This window comes from Anser brachyrhynchus (genome assembly GCF_964034855.1).
Source record: "Anser brachyrhynchus genome assembly, chromosome: 9".
NCBI lineage: Eukaryota > Metazoa > Chordata > Aves > Anseriformes > Anatidae > Anser > Anser brachyrhynchus.
Genome location: NC_137703.1, coordinates 435,392 through 453,962, shown reverse-complemented (window position 1 = coordinate 453,962; position 18,571 = coordinate 435,392). Strand labels below are relative to the sequence as shown.

Here is an 18,571-nt window from a genome sequence, read left to right as displayed (position 1 = left end):
AAAAAAATCTGCAGTCATTTGTACATATTTTTTTCCATGTTACTTACATGTTTAGCCTGACTTACAAATTTATGTTTCATTATTTTCTTCGTCATAAACAGTCCCATTTGTTACCCAGCCATTGTAAACCAGCACACAACAGAGGGCCTTGAAGTGCTGTTCTGAGCAAAATTTCTCTTTGTGTTTTTTTTTGAGTTTACCATGCCAGCCACATGGTAAGGAGAGAGATTGGGTTACAGCTCAAAAGCCACATTTGTAAGTCTTGGTTTTCATGTTTACCCCCTGGGGATTTCGCCTGTCTCCCTGCTCCTGAGCAGCAGGAGGGAGCCAGCCACACACTGCCACACACCAGGGTCTTGCACTTTGAGAACAGGGTGTCTCGGTCCCATCACGCTTGTTGCAGTGGTAAAGCCTGATGTGTATCACACAATTAAGGCTTACCCCCCAACACACACACACCTCGACACACACACACACACAAATTTCATTTCTGGGATTCCAACAAGGCCATCATACTAAATTGATTATAAAACTTACTTGCTGATTAGGCTCAGCAGGAACAGCTTTGCCTCTGTAAGGTCCCTCACTGGTTTCAGTGACATTATCCTGGCTTTATGCAAGCGTCAGGCGAACAGGACTTGGCCCCAACCTTGGCCCCAACAGGCACGGAGCTATCAAGTTATCTGTAGCACGAGTCTCATTTTTGGAGCAGTGCAATTTTCTCCATAATGATGTTGTCTTTGTTCCTCAGTTTCTGGCAGCAGAGTGGCTCACACATGATATTAGCAGATGGTGTGAGATGTACATGGAATTTGTGCCCAGAACGTTCCTTCCATTCTTCTTTCCAGACTGAAGAAGTGCAAATTCAAGCTAAAAGCATGTACTAACTACAACCCTTCTCCAAACAGGGCTACAGATAGTTAAAAGCAGGATCCGGTATAAACCTCTCAAATATTTCAGTCTTTCTGTCATAGTTTAACTACTCAGCACATACTCTTTTAGTCAGAAATGCAGGGAGTGCATGTCTGTAAAACCATACTCCTTGATGCCCTTATGTCAGCGCCTTTTCAGGATCAGCTGTTAACAAGCAGTATGCATTGTTAAGGAAGGAAGACAGAAAACTTCCACAAATCTCTCCAGTAAGATGAGGCATCCATCTGTGGCCCATAAGTAACTGTTGTAGGCTTGGCAGACCTTGGTGAACTTTGCATAGACCAAGATAAGTGCACAGGCTTAAGTATCAGGCAGACAAAATGCCAGAACGGGCATGAATTCAGGAGCATGGACCTGTGCGCATTGCTCAGCCTCCAAAAAGAGGAGGCACTGGCCTGATGAATTCCACCTCTTCCCTATTTATGCTGCTGTGAGCTTAGACTAAACTGGTCTTCCAGCATGGCTGCTGCCAGAGAAAGTCTGGGAGCTAGTATTCTAACCACGTGCTTCAGTGTCTTCCTGAATAACCATTCACTTTGATCTGAAAATCTTACCTAGGGTAAGAAATGGCTTTCTGAAAAATCTTCTTATTCAGGGTTCTTCTTTTACTTCTAACATACGATTTTCCTTTCTGTATCCCTGAACTGAAGTGAGTCTCACTCAGAGTTGTTCCTGAGCTTGAAAACAAACACTGATGAAAGACTACTGCTTTTAGAGCACCTCAGCCTTCAGAGTTTATGTGAGCACCTATTTTTAAGATGTTCTGCTTTTGTCCCAAAGGACAGTTTTATTCCCACTCCACGAGCTTGTGTGGAAAAACAGCAGATCCAAAGACACAAAATTCTGTGGAAACTTGACACTAACACTTAGGACCCAAATTTAAACTCTGCATGTTGACCCCACATATCAGTAAGGGGAACAGTCCCATAACATATCAACAAGAAAGGTGCAATCAGTCCATGCTTTGGGACACACTGCTCCATGGAGAGCCAGGTCACTGCCTGCCCACCACCACTGTCCCTCTGCCTGTGGAGGCGCCATTCATAGTCACAAGCTGCCTCCTGCCGGTGGGTGCCCCAGCCTGCACAGAGGCTCTGTCGCTGAGTAACCCACTGCTTGGGCAGAGCTCCCACCAGGGGCAGGGATCTAACTGAGGTTAGATAAGGCCTCAGCCCCATCCTGCTCATTTGGGTAGTGCCTGGATCCTGAGGTGAAGCATGCAGCCTGTGGTGGAAGTTGCTCCACCTCATGCTGGGTGCCACAGCCGTGCTTGGAGCAACACCAGTACTGGCTTCACAACCAAATCCACCAACAGCCCCACTGCAGAGCTGGGTTCTAGCATCTGGCCCCATGCAAGGCTCGGTATCCCGTGCGAAGTGGAGCCAGCAGGCGCAGCACTACCCTCCTGCTGAGGGACCGGCAGGCCAGCCCTGCCTGAAGCCCTCGCACCCCCAGCCAGAGCAGAAATGTGGTCCTGGGGTTTCCTGTGCCACAGACAAGTGCCGTGACTGCTGGGATGGCAGCTGAAAGCACATCCCGCACCTGCAAGGACCAGGACAGCTTCCTCAGGAGGCCAAGGTCGTAGGTCCCAGTGGGGATGAGGCTGGGCTCCGCGGTATGCACCCCACAGCTGTGCTGGCAGCTACAAGGCTCACGGGCACCTTAGTGTTTGATTTCAGGTTTAGGCACCTGTCTGCAATTCCGGGTGTTGATTCCATGCCTTGGAGTATGGGAGCACTCACCATTAGGACATCGTGGTTAAAGTCCCTAGAGAAGAGGACTTCAGTCATAAACCAGATGCATGCTGTAGACCACAGTGGGCACAATCAAACCTTGTACCCCGTGAAGCTTTCTGTCATCAAAGGACTTCTCAGGCAGAACAGACTATGATTCTCCATGGACTCAGGAGGTTACTGCTATTTTATACGGTAAGATTAAAAGACTGGAGTAATCAAAATTTTTGATTTGTCTCTGTGTAGATTTAGAGTTTCCACTCAGAAGCTACTATCTCAAATGTAAATTCTGAAATTTCTTTTATTGGAAAGATATTACACCACATATTTAGAAACTGCTTCATTGCTACAGTTCCATGATGATGTTCTTCTCTTTCTAGCCAGTCTCGGAGAATTTGCTCCTTTTGCTCAATAACACAGGCAGAAGGGGCACTGACTACTTGCTTTTATTTGTGGAAGTCCTTCTATTCCAAAAGTATTCAAAATAATTTTCTTTTGTGCAAATGTACTTCCTTTTGCATACTGTGCTCTCTCTGATCAAAGACAGAAATCCATCTCTCTAGTCTTAAGCAGTCTTCAAGTTTTCAGATATTACTGCTCTCACAAAGTACGAAGGTCCGTCTCCCTGCATTCCCCTCTAGTGCTGCTGGCAGTTCAGAGCAGAGGGGGCAGCAGGCAAAAACACCACTTTGTGTCTCTGTCAATACAAAGCTATCAAAGTCATACTTTTATGTACACCTGCTTATACCTTCCACTGAAGAAAAAAAAAAAAGAATGCATAGTAGAGGCACATTTGTGCCAACCATGGAATTTATTTCCTTAGAAAGGTATTTTCCCTAAAGCCTAATAGAGATTGCAGCCCCAGATAACTCACATACTTTGTTCCAGTGTCAAGGAACATGCAATAGAAAGGGCTGCAGAAACACCACGGCAAGCCCCTGGAGTGAACACAGGTGATGGGCTAGCCAAGTTATCTCCCGTGTGCAGTGAAAGCAAAGGCAGAAGGAAAGAAAAGCTGAAAGGGAAAAATGTCATTTTTGTTACATTTTTATCATACTTGGGAAAAAAAAAAGAGAAAAAAAGACAAAAAAAAGAATTTATCATGTGGCTAAGAAAGCTAAGTTTGACGTAGTCTGCAATGCCTACCTAATGCAATGAAACAGTTTATACTAAAAGCTACCGATACCTCAGATCTTTCCTCTGTTACTTTCTTTTGAAGTTCAAATCCAAAAAGCTACTTTGACTTGGGTACCTTTATTTGCCCTTTCTTTCCCTTGAAGCAAACATAAGTTGTAAAATTCCCTGGTGGATTTCTTGCACCTTCACGAAGTTTATTCTCTCCTTTGCCCTCCTCCATATAACCAGACCCCTCTTCACACTTGGGTAAACCTAGAAAATCACTCAGAGTGGGAACCACGTGAACCAGTTCAGTGAACATCAGGTAATTGTACTGTGCCTTAGAGGTCTTTCCAAAGGTCAGATATTTCTGGGTAATTTTCCAGCTACTTTCTTTGTTAAATGAAAACACACTGAAATTGGGGAAAAAATGAGGTAGCTTTGTAGAAGTCTGTAATTGTACAAACAGCTGGGCTGGCACCTCTTGAGAAATCCCAGCCTGTGGATGAGAATGCCTGGCCACATGGCAGTGGTTTGGGGCTGAGCATCAAAGGCTCATACCTTCAAAATTTGTCTGTTTTTACAAAATTGGTATAGTTTACTGTTGCCCTGAGAATGGATGAGATTTTCAAATACACATTTCAGTAGATTCTTATAATGCTCAGCCACTTCCAAGCTTTTGGAAAAACAAACAATCAAACAAACAAAAACACGTCTCTAAACACAGACACACATGCACACCAAGTGGACAAACAAACAGCAGGGCTTCTAAACCTGGAGATCTGTGATTGCTTTCTGTGAGATCTCTCCAAAGTCTAAAGTTAAAGGTGAGTTGACACTGCAGCTTTTCCTTCCAGGCATTACAAATGTGTGTCTCTAACAAAGCAATAAGCTATGTGATAATAAATAGGAAATTAAAACATGGATTTAAATGAACTGAAACGTGTCGAAGCCTTGGGATGGTCACATAATCCCAACTTCCATGCACTGTTACCAAGTGACCCCTGAAGAACAAGGAACATCTACAGCTCTCCTCTGAAGCTTCACATGGTTTTCTGTGTACACCAGATGATTAATGCTGTCTATGTATGTAAGTGGCTTAGTGCTGAACAAAGGCTCCTCATGGTCATCTGAATTTTTGACAAGATACTGCAGCTCTTCCCAGGTTTCAAGTCTTTAAGGCATCATACTAGAAGTATTGGACAAAGCAGTCACCTACCACATACCAGATCAAATGCAGAAAAACTGATTTATTCACTACAGTTGCTCCAGATTCAAGTTGAAGATAAGGTTCATTGGTTTGCAGGGCACTTGGATGCTTGCTAGACATTTGTTGCTTTTGGAGTAGCTGTCAGAGGCAAGATGACTGGAAAAAGCTCAAGGATATCCTTCTGGGACATGCACTAAATGAGAACAAATCAAGACAAAGTATAGGTTTTTTTAAGTCCCTTCCAACCCAAAGCATTCTGTAATTCTACAGCAGTGTGTTGTTCCTTCCTCCTCCTGCCTGTGGCCTGGGGTTACTAAGATCTGCTGATTATTTCTAGAGTTTCCACAGAAAGTAACTTTTGCAAATTGTCATTATTGCATAAGGATCTGCACCTCTGCTGGGACAACTGGGGTAATGTTGCACAAATCAAGATAATGAAAGTGGCTTCTCAGCATCAAGGTTTTCTGGAGAACACAGACTGCCTCCAGTACTAGATACTTTTGAAAACATAAGGACATAAAATTTGTCAGAGGTCCGTGCAACCCAGCAGTGTCTCCAATAGTTGTCATTATCGGTTCCTCAGGGGGAGACAACTAAATTACTCAAGGCTGACTGTATTGCTTTAACCATATTCTTGCAAACTATTTCAAAGATTTCCAGTAGAGGCGCCGGACCTCAAAAATGTTTCCAATCTTCTGGACAGTATTCACTATTCCCAACATTTTGCAGACCATAAAAGAACAGAATCAATAATTACACATACGCAGCTCTCAAGAGGTTGTCTGGTTAAAAAAAAAAAACAACTTGGCAATATCTTAGTAAATAGATCAATGGATTACCTCTGACGCCTTTTAAAAGTCTTAGCTACATCTACCAACTTCAATTTCTCAGCCATCAGGGTTGATTTACACAGAGATATCCACACTTAGCTGAGCAGTGCCAGTTTCACCTTCTTCTACTACTCTTGAGCTGAAAAACTCTGATTTTGGAGGTTTGTTACTCATCTGTTTGGCTGACAGCTGACGTGGAGACAGACCCTCCTGCACACCCTGTAAGGCACGGTTCTTCTGAGAAAAGACCTTCCTCAGGTGTCTCCGCAGCAAACACAGACACCAGGAACTGGTGGCATGTTGGTGCTGTGCCCCCTCCAGCTCCTGCTGCACCGCAGCTGCCTTGGGTGGCTCAGACACACGCGCAGCCAAGCGGCTCCTGGACACGTGCCGGTAGCAGCAGTGAGCATCAGTTCAAAGACAAGTTGTGCAAATCCCCATTTGAGATGTTTCAGGAACTTGACTTAATTAGGTAACTTTCACAGACACAGAATTTGCATAAAGTCGTGGATACCAACATATGGTCAATCCATCTTGCCCCATGGAACAGTCATACACTGTTCAGCACAACATGCTCTCTTCCTTCATGCCTGCTTTGATTTCTTGATGCAAGACAAGTTCCACTCCAACTGCATTTATGTTGTACTTGTGTTTGAAATGAAACATTTCAAACTTGCACATGCAGGTCTATTTTTAGTAATATCATATCTATAATAATAATAATTAAAAAAAAAAAAGAACAACAACCAAAAAAAAGAACAAACCGTTTCAGTATTTTCAGACTGCAAAAGTTTTTTAGGTTTAGGGTCAAAACAGAGCCCAACTGGAGGAGGTCAGGTGGCAGTTCCTCCAAGGGTGGCTAAGCAGGCACCCTCAGGGCAACCCACAGGCTGGGCTGTTTTGGCAGGCAGTGCAGCATCTGTATGTAGCAGGGGAACATCTCCCTCACCTCTTCCTCTTTTCCTTCTCATCCTTCTCCTCTCCTCCACCCCCTTTTCCTCTCCCGTTTCTGTCCCTCTCCTCCAGTGGCAGCCCTGGCTTGGCACCGCCATGTGAGCATGCATTCCCTGTATAAGTACGGATGTCTTCAATGAATGATAAGTCAGTTTCTTCTGCTGAGGTGGATGCCAGGAGTTCTCTTCAGTATCAGTAATGTTTCATTCATGAGTTCGTCTGCTCCTGTGTGGAAGGAGCACAAAGCAACAAGCTGCCTGAAGACTGACAGCTCTTGAGGGAGAGCAGAACCAGACCCCAGAATTACTGCTGACCAGAGAACCTGCCTGAGTGGAAAGAGAGAGCATTAATTAGGATTAAAGGGAAGTAATGGCCTTAGTACAACATGACAGCTGTGCCAAATAGAATGCCACACTTTCTAGCTGCTGTCAGATCTCTGTGTTATACTTTGGGTATTGGCCAAATCATGCTGGCTGTATAATTCCTCTGTTACCGTAAGTCACTGGAGAAGGGCAGAATTGTCTATATTTAGGCCACCAGATCCTCTGTGTTAATCTTTATTCCCTCTTTGTTTTAGTACTCCGCTTGCTATTTTTACCTTGCATATTCTGCAGCAGGTCCAAATACTTGAAGAAGGCAGGCCAGCATTTCCGCAGAAGAATTTAATGGACATGACTCTGGTTTGTTTTCCATTTACTTCTTTTTTCCTTTCTTCATGTGCAGGTTTTCCTACAATAAAGGCTCCAAACAGAAAACAGCAGATCTGAAATGGAAAGCCAATGATAAATCAAATGGCAGCAGAAAAGAAGGTAACATTTGTAATGCAGTTTTGCCTAGAGTTTCAGTGGCAGCTGCACGTATTTAAGATTATGAAGGTACATTTGAAAAAGCAAGCAGAAGATTAGTGGATGACAGACGCAAATCCTAAAAGCACTGTTGCCAGACTGAGACAAGAGAAATACTTGCTGCACACCTTCATTTTCCATCAGCCAGGTCCCTGCCTTGATCACAGTCAGTAGGACCACATCCAGCCAGGAAAACCACTCGCTGAGTAAAAAGGGTGGTAAAACCTGGTACTAGGTAATTAGGACAGTCATATATTTGTCATTGTAAATCAGTGTTATTGCTAAACATCTGATCTCTACGTGATGTAAAACATTGGCTGAACAACAATATTAATTGTTATTTTCCATTACTGTAACCTTCAGGAGTTTTGGTTTGCGTTATTCATTCAATCTGAACAAAAAAACCTGGGACCAATCTTCCAGTGCATTGCACAGCTCCTCAAGGTGCATTCTTTCTGGTGGGACTGAGCCTAACTTGCTGCCCCCGCTCTGAAATGACAACAGGGCCCAGGCACACCTGGGGAAGGACTGGAGGCTGCAGCAGGACAAGGGCAGCTTCACTCTGGCTCTGCACATTGCTGCTGGACCACCTCTGCCTTGGCTCTGTCCTGACCATTCCCCTGCTTCCTCCAAATTTCCTCAGAAGGAACCTGATCTGAGAGGCACATTTTTCATTTCCTCCAAGCTTCCCTCGTTTGGGAACTTGAACATGGTGGCACAGCACATGTCGTTCTCCCCTGACATCCTTGAGAGCACCTTGGAGTTCCGGGAGTTCCTGCCCAGATTTCCTTCTGTTTGTCCTGATTTCTATCTGCTTTCCACTGGGGTTGGGAGAGTAAGAAATAGAGGTGAATTCAGAGGAAGAACAGTTGTGAGAACAGTCTTGAGCTGTCTCCCCTCACAGCCAGCGCAGGGATCTGCATGGAATGGTGTTGTGCACGTTGTCTTCCCTCACCACCTTTTGTCTTCCCAGATATTGCTGTTGGGGACACGCTGCAGGAGAGGAAAGCTGCAGGGCACTGGGGAGGGAAAATCATAGAATCACAGAATACAATCACAGAATCATCTAGGTTGGAAAAGATCTTCAAGGTCACCAAGTCCGACCACCACCATCAACCTGACCTACCGAGTCCCATCACTAAGCCATGTCCCTTACTGCCATGTCCACACGTCTCTTAAATACCTTCAGGGGTGGGGACTCTGCCACTTCCCTGGGCAGCCCATGCCAGTACCTGATGGGCATGCCCCAGAGATGCCTGCCTTGCCAGCTGCAGTCAGTAGTCTCAGACCTGCCCCTGCAGGGCATGCTTTGGAGCAAACTTTGCATGGTTTCAAATAATACAGATTTAAGTGACATTCCCAACTAAAGAGGGAGCTGGTAACCAATAGTGATACTTTTCTCAAAGCAGAAGAGGTATAAGGAGGAGCATAGGCAAGGAGAAAAGAAGAAATGTCTCTGGAAAAAAGCTCCAAGGCTGTTGGTGATACAAAATGCGCAGCCTGGAACCTGAGGAGTGCATAAGCAAAGAGCACTCTGGAAAAATTAGAGAAAGGTTAAGCAGCATCCCTGTGCAGCAGTGGAGCCACCGTGCTGGCCAGCTAGCCCATGTTCTCACCCATCTCAGACCGTCAGATCTGGGGTGCAGTGAGGGTGCAGTGAGGGGCAGCAACACCAGCCAGGACAGGGTGATGCATGAGGGTGGGGAGAAAAATTATTTCAGAGCTGGAGCTGATTTGTGTAGAATCTGGCTGTTAAACAAAGAACCACACTGTTTTTAAAATTCTGCCTGTTGAACTAAGTTTCCCTCCTGCCAATCGGATTACCTCAGCTGGCCAAACAGTGACACCTCTTTTTAGAAAAGAATTTGAGAAACATGACCAACACAGTGTGACGGTGTACCTAACCATCCCCTTCACTGTGCTCAGAGAAGAATGTAAAAGAATATTCAGAGAATTTCTATTTTTAAGCCTAATAGGATTCTGTGCTTAAAAACAAAATCATGTATTGGAATGTATATTCTAGCAGTTTTTACACATTTGCATTAAACGTATAAAATGATTTTTTTTTGCATTAAAAATTAAAAAGAAATAATTTGATTATTGCATATAGATAGGTGCTTTTGGAGCACAAGGCTTTTTACTTCTGAGAATGCTTTTCAGGGCAACGTGAAATCAGACTCTGAAGTAAGGTACATTGTCTCAGATGTGTGTTAAAACACTCAGATGTCACAGGACAGTATCAAAAACAAACCAACACAACACAGCTGGGAAGAGCTGGAATTATTTGGGACAAAAATATGTTGGGATACCACCTGTGTGAGAGGCTGCTGCTATGGAGCTCTTAGCAGCTTTTCTTTGGTATCCCAGTTTCATCAGCAGAAATTGTCAGACTTCATTAGATCAAACTGAAATGTCTCTCTGCCCGCAGCCAGACAGATCACAGCCTTTTGCCACAGGTTATACCGATCACTGGTTCTTAGACTATAACTGTTCGACTGGCATAAAGTCTAACACAGACATAGGTAGATCAGGTCGTGATTTTAATTTGAAGTTACTCTCAGTGAGCATAATTTAATATTCCTGAGACAGTTCCATATTAACTCAGGGCAAAATTCAATCAGGATTTTGAAACAGCTTTGAAATCAACTTACAAAATGCATCTTCAGATGAATCAGTTCAACTTTGTACAGTTCTTTAAATAACAGTCATTTTTATGGCTAGTGTACATCAGAAAAGTGGAAGATATGCAGGAACCATGTTTGTGAAATTCTAACTGGGTTCCAAAAAACATAAAAAATATAATTTTAGTTATTGCGAATTTCCATACATTCCTGGCAGCATTTGTAGCCTGTAAAATCCCCATCTATATAGGTCGTTTCTCTCATTCAATGTGCTCATCTTCACTTTCTGACCATTGGCTCTCAGCCAGTTTAGAGCCTCACTGCGGGTTGTGTTTTTCTAGATAACTGCAAAGCGCACATAAATCCTGCCTTCCTACAGAATGCCGAGGAACACGCCCCGGTTGCCAAGTTGATAGGGAGGGGATGCCGGGACCGGGCCCCAGCCGCCGCGCAACAGCAAGCGCCTGCGACCAGTTCTGCCTCTGGTCAGTGCTGGGGCTGCACTCGGAACACTGTGGCTTGGCAGGCAGGGAGAGCCAAGCACATTCACAGTGAGAAATGGTAAACTAAAAGTGCTGGAGTGTCTTAGTATTTAGATGTTTTCCCCTTCTTTTTCCTAGAATATTTTTAGCTGATACTTTATCCTGCTAAGGTTAAAGGTTGCCACTATCAAGACTTTTTTCTTAAAGAGAGTAAGTCAAAACCAATACAGAAAGCTCACCATTTTCTTAGCATTTTGTGATTTAGCAAGTCCTGAGCTCATTTGTTTCACCCTCCACGTTGTCTCCTCTCTTTGGGCAGGGCAAAATGATTGATCGATCTGAGGACTGGAGGAGGCCAATTTTCTGATCTGACCTGGAAACACGAGGCAGGGATTCAAGCCTCTGGTTGAGCCAAAAGCTCTGCAGCAGCCAGGCATCGCACAGGCTCAGCAGCTTGTCTGCCTATGGCCAGGACACTGCGAGGTCTAGAGGCAGTGGTGCTTGGCTCTCGACCCACTTTCAGCTCTGGCACAGGACTCCTCTTGTGCCTGGGCAACTTGCAGCAGCTGGACCTGGATGAGGTTGCACAGCCCACCACAGCCACTGCAGCATGCTTTTCTTGTTCACAACCCTTGCTCAAAGCATCAGCTGGGAGCAACAGAGACATTTTACTTCACTTTGTTTCACTCATGGAAAGCTGGACCCTGAACCACCCCACCGCAGCACAACTTCAGTTTGTTGCCTGAGGAGCAGAGGGATGCAGAGCCAAGCACTCAGTGCTGCTTGGCTGGCCCAGGGACCAGCAGACTTCATCATGCACCCAGATCGGGAGAGCACAGGGCTTTGGGCACCCTGCAGCCCCAGGTGGCTGTGCTGCTTGATGCTAGCCCTTTGCACCCTCCTCCCATGCAGTGGGGCCATCCTGAGCTCCCCAAAGCCCGAGGGGCTGATGGCAGCTCACCCCAACTCCCTGGGCAGAAGCTCCATCACTGGCTGCACTCATGGGCCACTTGCATCCTTTCACTTTGTGCTAAGGACCAGGCGCTGAGCAAGGGCACTGATGCCTGCAGCTCTCCTGCAGAGGGCTGAGACACCAGCCACACTTGGCTGCTGCTCCAGGAGGGTATGCAGTCATCCTCCCGCTCCCACCATAGCTTGAGTATAAAGGAAGCCCACGTATACAGTCATGCCAGCAAGACCAGCAGGTCCACCACCAGGATGCCGCTGAGGAGCATCCCTGCTCAGGAAAGCAGTGCAGTGGTAGAGGGTTTAATGGAAAGTGCCTTAAGGTTGTCCTCCTGCACCATGAAACCCGCCAGCCTTTGGAAGTCAGTCTGAAGATTTTCAGTACTCATTGAAACACGCAGGTCACAAAGTACATTACAGTGATCTGTGTACCTTATTTAATACAGTAATTTGAACATATCTGCTTTTTCACTTAATACAGGCAACTGTTGTTTCAGTGTCCCCTCAGGACATTAAGTTCTCCAGAAAAGGGCCCAGGAACAAAGAATATCTTTTGAAGGCTCTCATTACTTCTCTGCCATATTTATCATATCTGATAAGCTTATCTGTGAAATACCAAAAAGAGATGTTTATCTCCTCTTTTACAAATAACTTAGGCTAAAGTTACTTTGATACAAACCTTTTGCAATTCCTTTCTGTAAAGAACTACTTAAGTGCTACCCTTGATGAAATACTAGCATAATGTTTCACCTCTGTCTCATTTTGTCTCTAACGAAGACTACTTTTTGTACCAGCTCTACCCTTATATAATTACTGTGGGTTTTTGATTTCAGTAAGCAGTTAGAATTTTATTTACTTTTTACTGCAGTTACAGTTTCACATGCATTTCTCTTTGAAATCAATGAAACATCAGGTATATTTTACATGAAAGAAATATTTGTGTGTTGTTTTCATGCAGTGCAAAAGGCATTTCATGGATTCAGGATTTGTCTAAGTCCTGTGTATTTTATTTCCTGACAATACTCCAAAGTAGATGGGAAATTAACAACTGTGCCTTAGGAACTGTAACTCTCATAGGCTGGACGGTAGGTCATGGCATGTAGCCACATGCTATCACACAGCACCACACTGACCCTATACTGAACCATACTCCCAGTGCCACAGAACATTAATTCTGACTTATCCATGACAGTGAGCAATTTTCCAGTGATAGGGCAGACTTAGTGATCTTAGACAGGCAGGGTCTAACAAGGTGAGAGATGAGTCCTGTTGAAATCTTTCAAGCATGAATGAAAGAGGATCTATCTATGAAAAGTCAGCATCCAAAGGCTCTGACCAAGCAGGCTGGCTAGGGCTACAGCGTCTGCAGTCAGCAACAAAGAGGTTCCCGCAGGAGCACAGCCCTGCTGTGCCACGAACCTTCTTGTGGGGCTTGTCAGGACACATCTTCAGCCTTATGCACACTATTTCGCAGAGTCAACCTGGCACATCGATCCAGTGCGTGTATCCTTATGCAGAAGGAGCTGGAGCCACCTCCAAGCTGGAAGGACCAGAACATGTGGTCTGTATAGACTCATGCCTCAGGGCAGCTTTGCCTCGGGGCACGCAGGCTTGTATGTCTGATCCTGGCATGTCAGAGCATCACTATCAGTGCCTGCAGTTGGGCACCTTGCACGCTGCCTGCTGGCAGAAGCCAGCTTACCATGCTCGTGGTGCACCTTGACGGAGTGGTGCAGCGCAAGCAGGACCAGCAGCAGTCTGCATCTACCGCATTTGCTAGACTTAGTTCACTGGCTATTGTGGTCTTTGCCCTATTCATTAATATGCAGGAGGAACTGCACATAATGGGCAAAAAAGAAAAAAACTCAATAGCATTGCCAGTAAGTATCTATACTGTCCTACAAAACTTGTATTAGACCAGTCTAGGATAAGCTTATCATGTCTTAGATCTCCATGTTGCTCATTCCAATGCAGGATCTCAGGCTAACCACAGAAGAGAGAGAAATAGCTGACACAAAGCACAGGAAGAATTTTAAGCATTCACTACTAAAATACATTATATATTAAAAATGCTGTCAGAGTTTACTGCTGAAGTCAAGAGCACCACCAGATTTAGGCTTTGTTCTATATTTCATGCTGAGTTCAACAATAATATTTAATCACCAGAATTCAGTTTGAAAGTTCAGAAATTTTTAAGAGTCTCAAAAACAGTTTAAAATGACTCCCTAACACACAGCGCCTTTCACAACACTCAGAACACACTGGGATTATTGCTGCAAACTCGTGGACTCAGAACGCAACTGTGAAGCCCATTGTGCAGGAGAGGTTTGTGAAAGCGGGCGTCTGTTAGGAGGCCTAGATGGAGTGGCTGGCGTGCAGCCACCCCGGGCTGTTCTCACCCAGCTGGGGCTAAGCCCAGCACAGAGAGCAGGAGCCACGGCTCCGGCCTCTCCTGGCCAGGCCTCGTGGCCCCGTGGCACCTGGTACCGTGCAGCCCAGCCCGGCTGGAGGCTGCTGGCTGGCAGGAGCTGCTCTGCTGGGGGGCTCAGCACAGGCACGGCCGCAGTCTGGGGACCCTCACCCTCCACCAGCCCTGGAGAGGGGCAGTGTCTGAGGTCAGCACGTCATGCTGACTGCCAACGGTGGTTCTGCTCGCTGGTCAGCGCTGCCATCCCCCCGGAACACTGTTGCATCTCATTACTATGTGGGCACCACTCCCTGCTCCATGCAGCCCACCAGGATGGACCCAGGGCCTTTCAGAAATTGTCCTTGTTTAGCTTGTTTATTAAATAGAACAAAAGTCTGAAGCACTGGGGAGCAGGGGAAGGAAGAAGTTTGGGTTTCTTCCCTTGTCTTAGAAGTATTTAAGGAATGCTAAGCCTGTCTCGATTTGCTATAGGGTCTCCTGGGGCCCTCACAGATGTTACTTTTCCCACTGCTTCCTCAGTAGTTGTACAGACTTTCAGGACCAGAATTTCTCATCTAGAATACAAAACAGCAAAACCCCATTCTTTCCTGCAATAGTTAAGTCTGGTCTCATTCATTTATCACTGCAATAGTCCTCAGAATCACAAAGCCCATCTCCTTCCTCCCTCCTCACAAGCCTCGAGTGAGGCCAGCGGATGCCCAGGAGCAGCGGCTCAGCCCGGCAGCGGTGCTACCAGCAGCTGCAACACTGCACCCCAAGGGACCCAGTGAAGCTGACCAGGAAGAGTCAGAAAGCAAGTCTGTCTGAAGGCTGTCACTCAGAAAGACAAGTAAGTCTGTCTCATAGATTTGCAAAGCCCCTGGAAATGCAAGTGCAGGTTACCAGCTAAAAAGACCCATGATATGAAATACTTTAAGTTATTCAAAGTGAAGAATAAAATAAAGTAATACCAATAATGAATACTTGCATTTTAAAAAATCAGTACATATATCATCCGCCAGGAAGGCTGCCATATCCTCCAGAACAGACTGTTTCTGAAAAGACCATAACCTGTTAGCTGCTGTCACCACTGACACCTGAGACAGCAAACAACAGCTAATCCTTACATGGTCTTTGTGCTAATGACTAAACCAAGAAACCAAGATAACTGGCATCCCTGGCAAACTTCCCATTTAATTCAATTAACTCTAAGCAGGCCTGTGCTGATTGAACCGGTCAGCATAAGAACGAGCCAGAAGCCAGACCCCTGGCTTGTGACATTAACGAACAAGGAGGATTTGAGTGATACGCTCTGGCACAGTTGCCAGCAGTCTACCCTGTTGCTCCTGAACTGCCCAGGATCCTCAACAGGCTTCTGCTCAGAAACTAGTATTTGGGGCAATTTGCCCCCAGCAAGTGCAAGATGAAAATTGGCATAGGTTTAAGCAGATTCTGATACTTCAGTGCATGAGGCCAGCACCAAACAAACCTTCCTGCACGAGGTGCTACACAAGGAATACACACGCGCACACACACACTTCTCCATTTGTCTCACCATGGGCTGGGTATAAATTTTCTGTTGGGAAGATTTTGTGATGAAAAATCATCTAATACAAAATGGTGTGGAAAAAAAAAACCAACAGTTTTTCTGAAAATGCTCGTCTTTTTGCTGAGAAAATGAAAGCAACTTATTTCATAATGTTTTTATTTATTCTGAAATACTGTTATGTGTCAGTTTGAGCAAATGACACGCTGCATCTCCTTACTAGCACATTGTGTTAGAGCTGCAGAGCTTCCAGGAAGATTATGTTTCCTCTAATGCAATGCAGATGTCTTGATCGCCAAGCTGCTCCATGTGCCCTGGAAGGTGCTGCCCTCTCCCTGGGGACCCTGACACTTGCAGAGATTCAGGTTCCTGAAATGCTGGCCAAAACATGCAGTTTAACAGGGAAAACACTTCAAATGGAAATTGACTTTGAAGACAGGTCAAGAAACAAACTGACCACTATTGATTCTGGGAATGCTGAAATGTTTCAATTAAATAAAAAGGCATTCCTGAGCCCTGTTTGGATTTTTACACACACACACCCCCACACACCCCCAATAAATAAATAAATAAATAAATAAATAAATAAATAAATAAAATTAAAGGTTTTCATTGCTTTTGAGATAAAAACAAAAACTATATAAATTTCTCATCAGACATACTCAGTTTCATTCAGCTCTGATTTCATTTCAAGGTAATTTCTTTAGAGCACAACTACTAGAAAATTTAAACAATGTCTGTTATATGGTTACAGAAGAGAGGGGGTATAATGTCAAGTCTCTCCTTCCCAAGCCTCACTAAACATCTGACGCCACTAATACCATTAACTGCTTTTTTCAAACAACTGTGAAGAAGAGAAAGAAATCTGACACTGCACTGCTGGTGTTTGTACAGATGCAGCTCTTTAGTGTGTTTGGTTAGTAGTAGGAGAACTGGAAGAGCTTGAGGCCAAGTCTGAGGAATGTGCAAATAAAGAGACATTGGTGCAGACCTTTGCAAGCGCTCTAATGAAGCACTTAAGGCTATTCGTATGGTGAGATGGCTCAACTGGTGGGACATTATTGACTGCAACCATTTGAGTGGAAGATGCCATGTGCTATACAAGGCCTTCTGTTACAATAGACCTATCTACACCAAAGTAAAGAAATTAGTGCAGTGCTGTCATTCCCCATCTGTAGTGCACTCTGCAAACCAGAGGCTGCCAGTGCCTCATGATGGCACTCAGGATGATCTGACCAGTTCAGGGTGATCCATCACCTTTCCCAGCACTGTGGTCAGACTGATAGGCCTGTAGTTCCCTGGATTCCTTCCTTCCTGCCCTTCTTGTAGATGGGTGTCACATTCCTAGTTAACCTCCCCATTTAGCCAGGACTGCTAAAAAACTACTGAAGGTGGCTTGGCGAGCACTTCCACCAGCTCTTTCAGTACCCTTGGGTGGATTGGATCCTGCCTGGCCCCATAGACTTATGAATATTCAAAAGATGTAAGAAGTTTCTTACAGTTTCCCATGGGATTATAGGGGTTTCATCTCACTTCCTGCCACCAGCTGATACAATTTTCAGGTCTGTGTGATAGAAAAAATACTCTCTGAATATTTTCCTTTTACTTTTGAACATTTTTCTACATTAAGTTTCAACAAGCTGCAATATATTTGCCTGCTCACATTATTTATTTAGTTAAGGTTTTGAAATAGAAAGAGATTTGTATAGATGTTTCCTCAGTGGCGCTTTTGAAGTGTTATGTCTGGGATAACTGCTAAAATCCCTAGCAGTATATACACTGCCAACATAAATAAAAAGTATATTTAAGGATGGGGGATTATCCATTCCATGACAGGGCTGTGCTGCATACCATAGTCTGCTGTCAGTTCTAGCAGCAATTTTGTTTGAAGTTCAGACCAGCACAAATAATGCTGATGGTCTTTTCTCCAAGAAAACAAAGCTTTCTGACCTTCAAAAGGAGCTGTAAGGACTCATGTGTGAACACTATCTTGGATGTATCTCAGAAACAGCAAAAGCTAGCTTCAAAAAGTTTTCTTTGGGGAAAACCTTTTATGGTGTTCCTGTCATCTTTTGGCCTGTGTGAGTATCCTCAAAGAGGGCTGAGTGTGTAACGGGAAGCTGAAACTGCTGCTAACAGTTACCGTGATGTTGTATTCCTTCCTACCTGCAAATTCACCAGAGAAAATAAAGCTCAGGTGCTCTATGTCAGCAGAACCTCAGCGCAATCAATCTTTGAAAGTTAGAAAACCTATACTCTGGGCCCAGCTCATTAACATTTAATATTATGTTTATATAAACCTTTAATTCTGTGGAAGTTTTTCCAATGGATGGGGGTGCCTGGCAGCGATGCTATGCACGCATCTCCCATGCGCTCCCATCTGCATGTTCATTGTCTTACAGAAAAAAACACTCCCAACTGTGCTCTGAAAACAAGCCATCTCCAGGTGTCTTCTGCCCCACCAGGCACTGCTTGTAAGCTAGCTGATATCCATGAGGGATAACGCGGATGACAATAAAGAGACACGCAGAAGTACCTGCAGGCAGGTGTGTCCTGCAAAGCACAGTTCTGGTTGATGTTCCCCTTCTCAGCAATGACAGAGGCCTCTTTGCCAGATGGTCTGGTCTGCTGGTGTGGCCACGATGGTGCTGCATGGCACAAAGAAGTTATGCACAAAAGGGCACCAGTGTGCTGCATAGGTCACATCGGGGCAACTGCAGGGCAATGAGGGCTGCAGTCAGACAGCACTGTAAAAATAAAGGAAAAAGCCAGGGCTTTAAAGCAATTCCAGATTCCATCTTGATACGTCTGTTGGGTGTCAGGCTATAGGAGCTAGACAATCCGCCTAGCATGTTGGTACTAGACTGAGTACTTGTCTGCCAGCATCTGAGAGACAAGCTGCCAGTAATCTGCAGAGCCCTCCTGCTG

General features: G+C 44.9%; 1 long non-coding RNA gene across 6 annotated transcripts in view; it reads right to left on the bottom strand.

Moving 5' to 3' along the window:
* Nucleotides 1-18,571, bottom strand: part of LOC308199879 — a 75,658-nt gene that overhangs the window by 15,041 nt on the left and 42,046 nt on the right. For 2 of the 6 annotated variants that reach the window (XR_013955069.1, XR_013955071.1), the window contains exons 2-3: nt 7,375-7,539; nt 2,950-7,102 (exon numbers count right to left, since the gene is read on the bottom strand). This is a non-coding gene — a long non-coding RNA (uncharacterized lncRNA). Of the gene's footprint in view, nt 1-537; nt 7,103-7,374; nt 7,540-10,963; nt 17,208-18,179; nt 18,391-18,571 lie in introns of those variants that run through there. The other 4 variants (XR_013955068.1, XR_013955067.1, XR_013955066.1 and 1 more) reach the window with 4 other exon arrangements.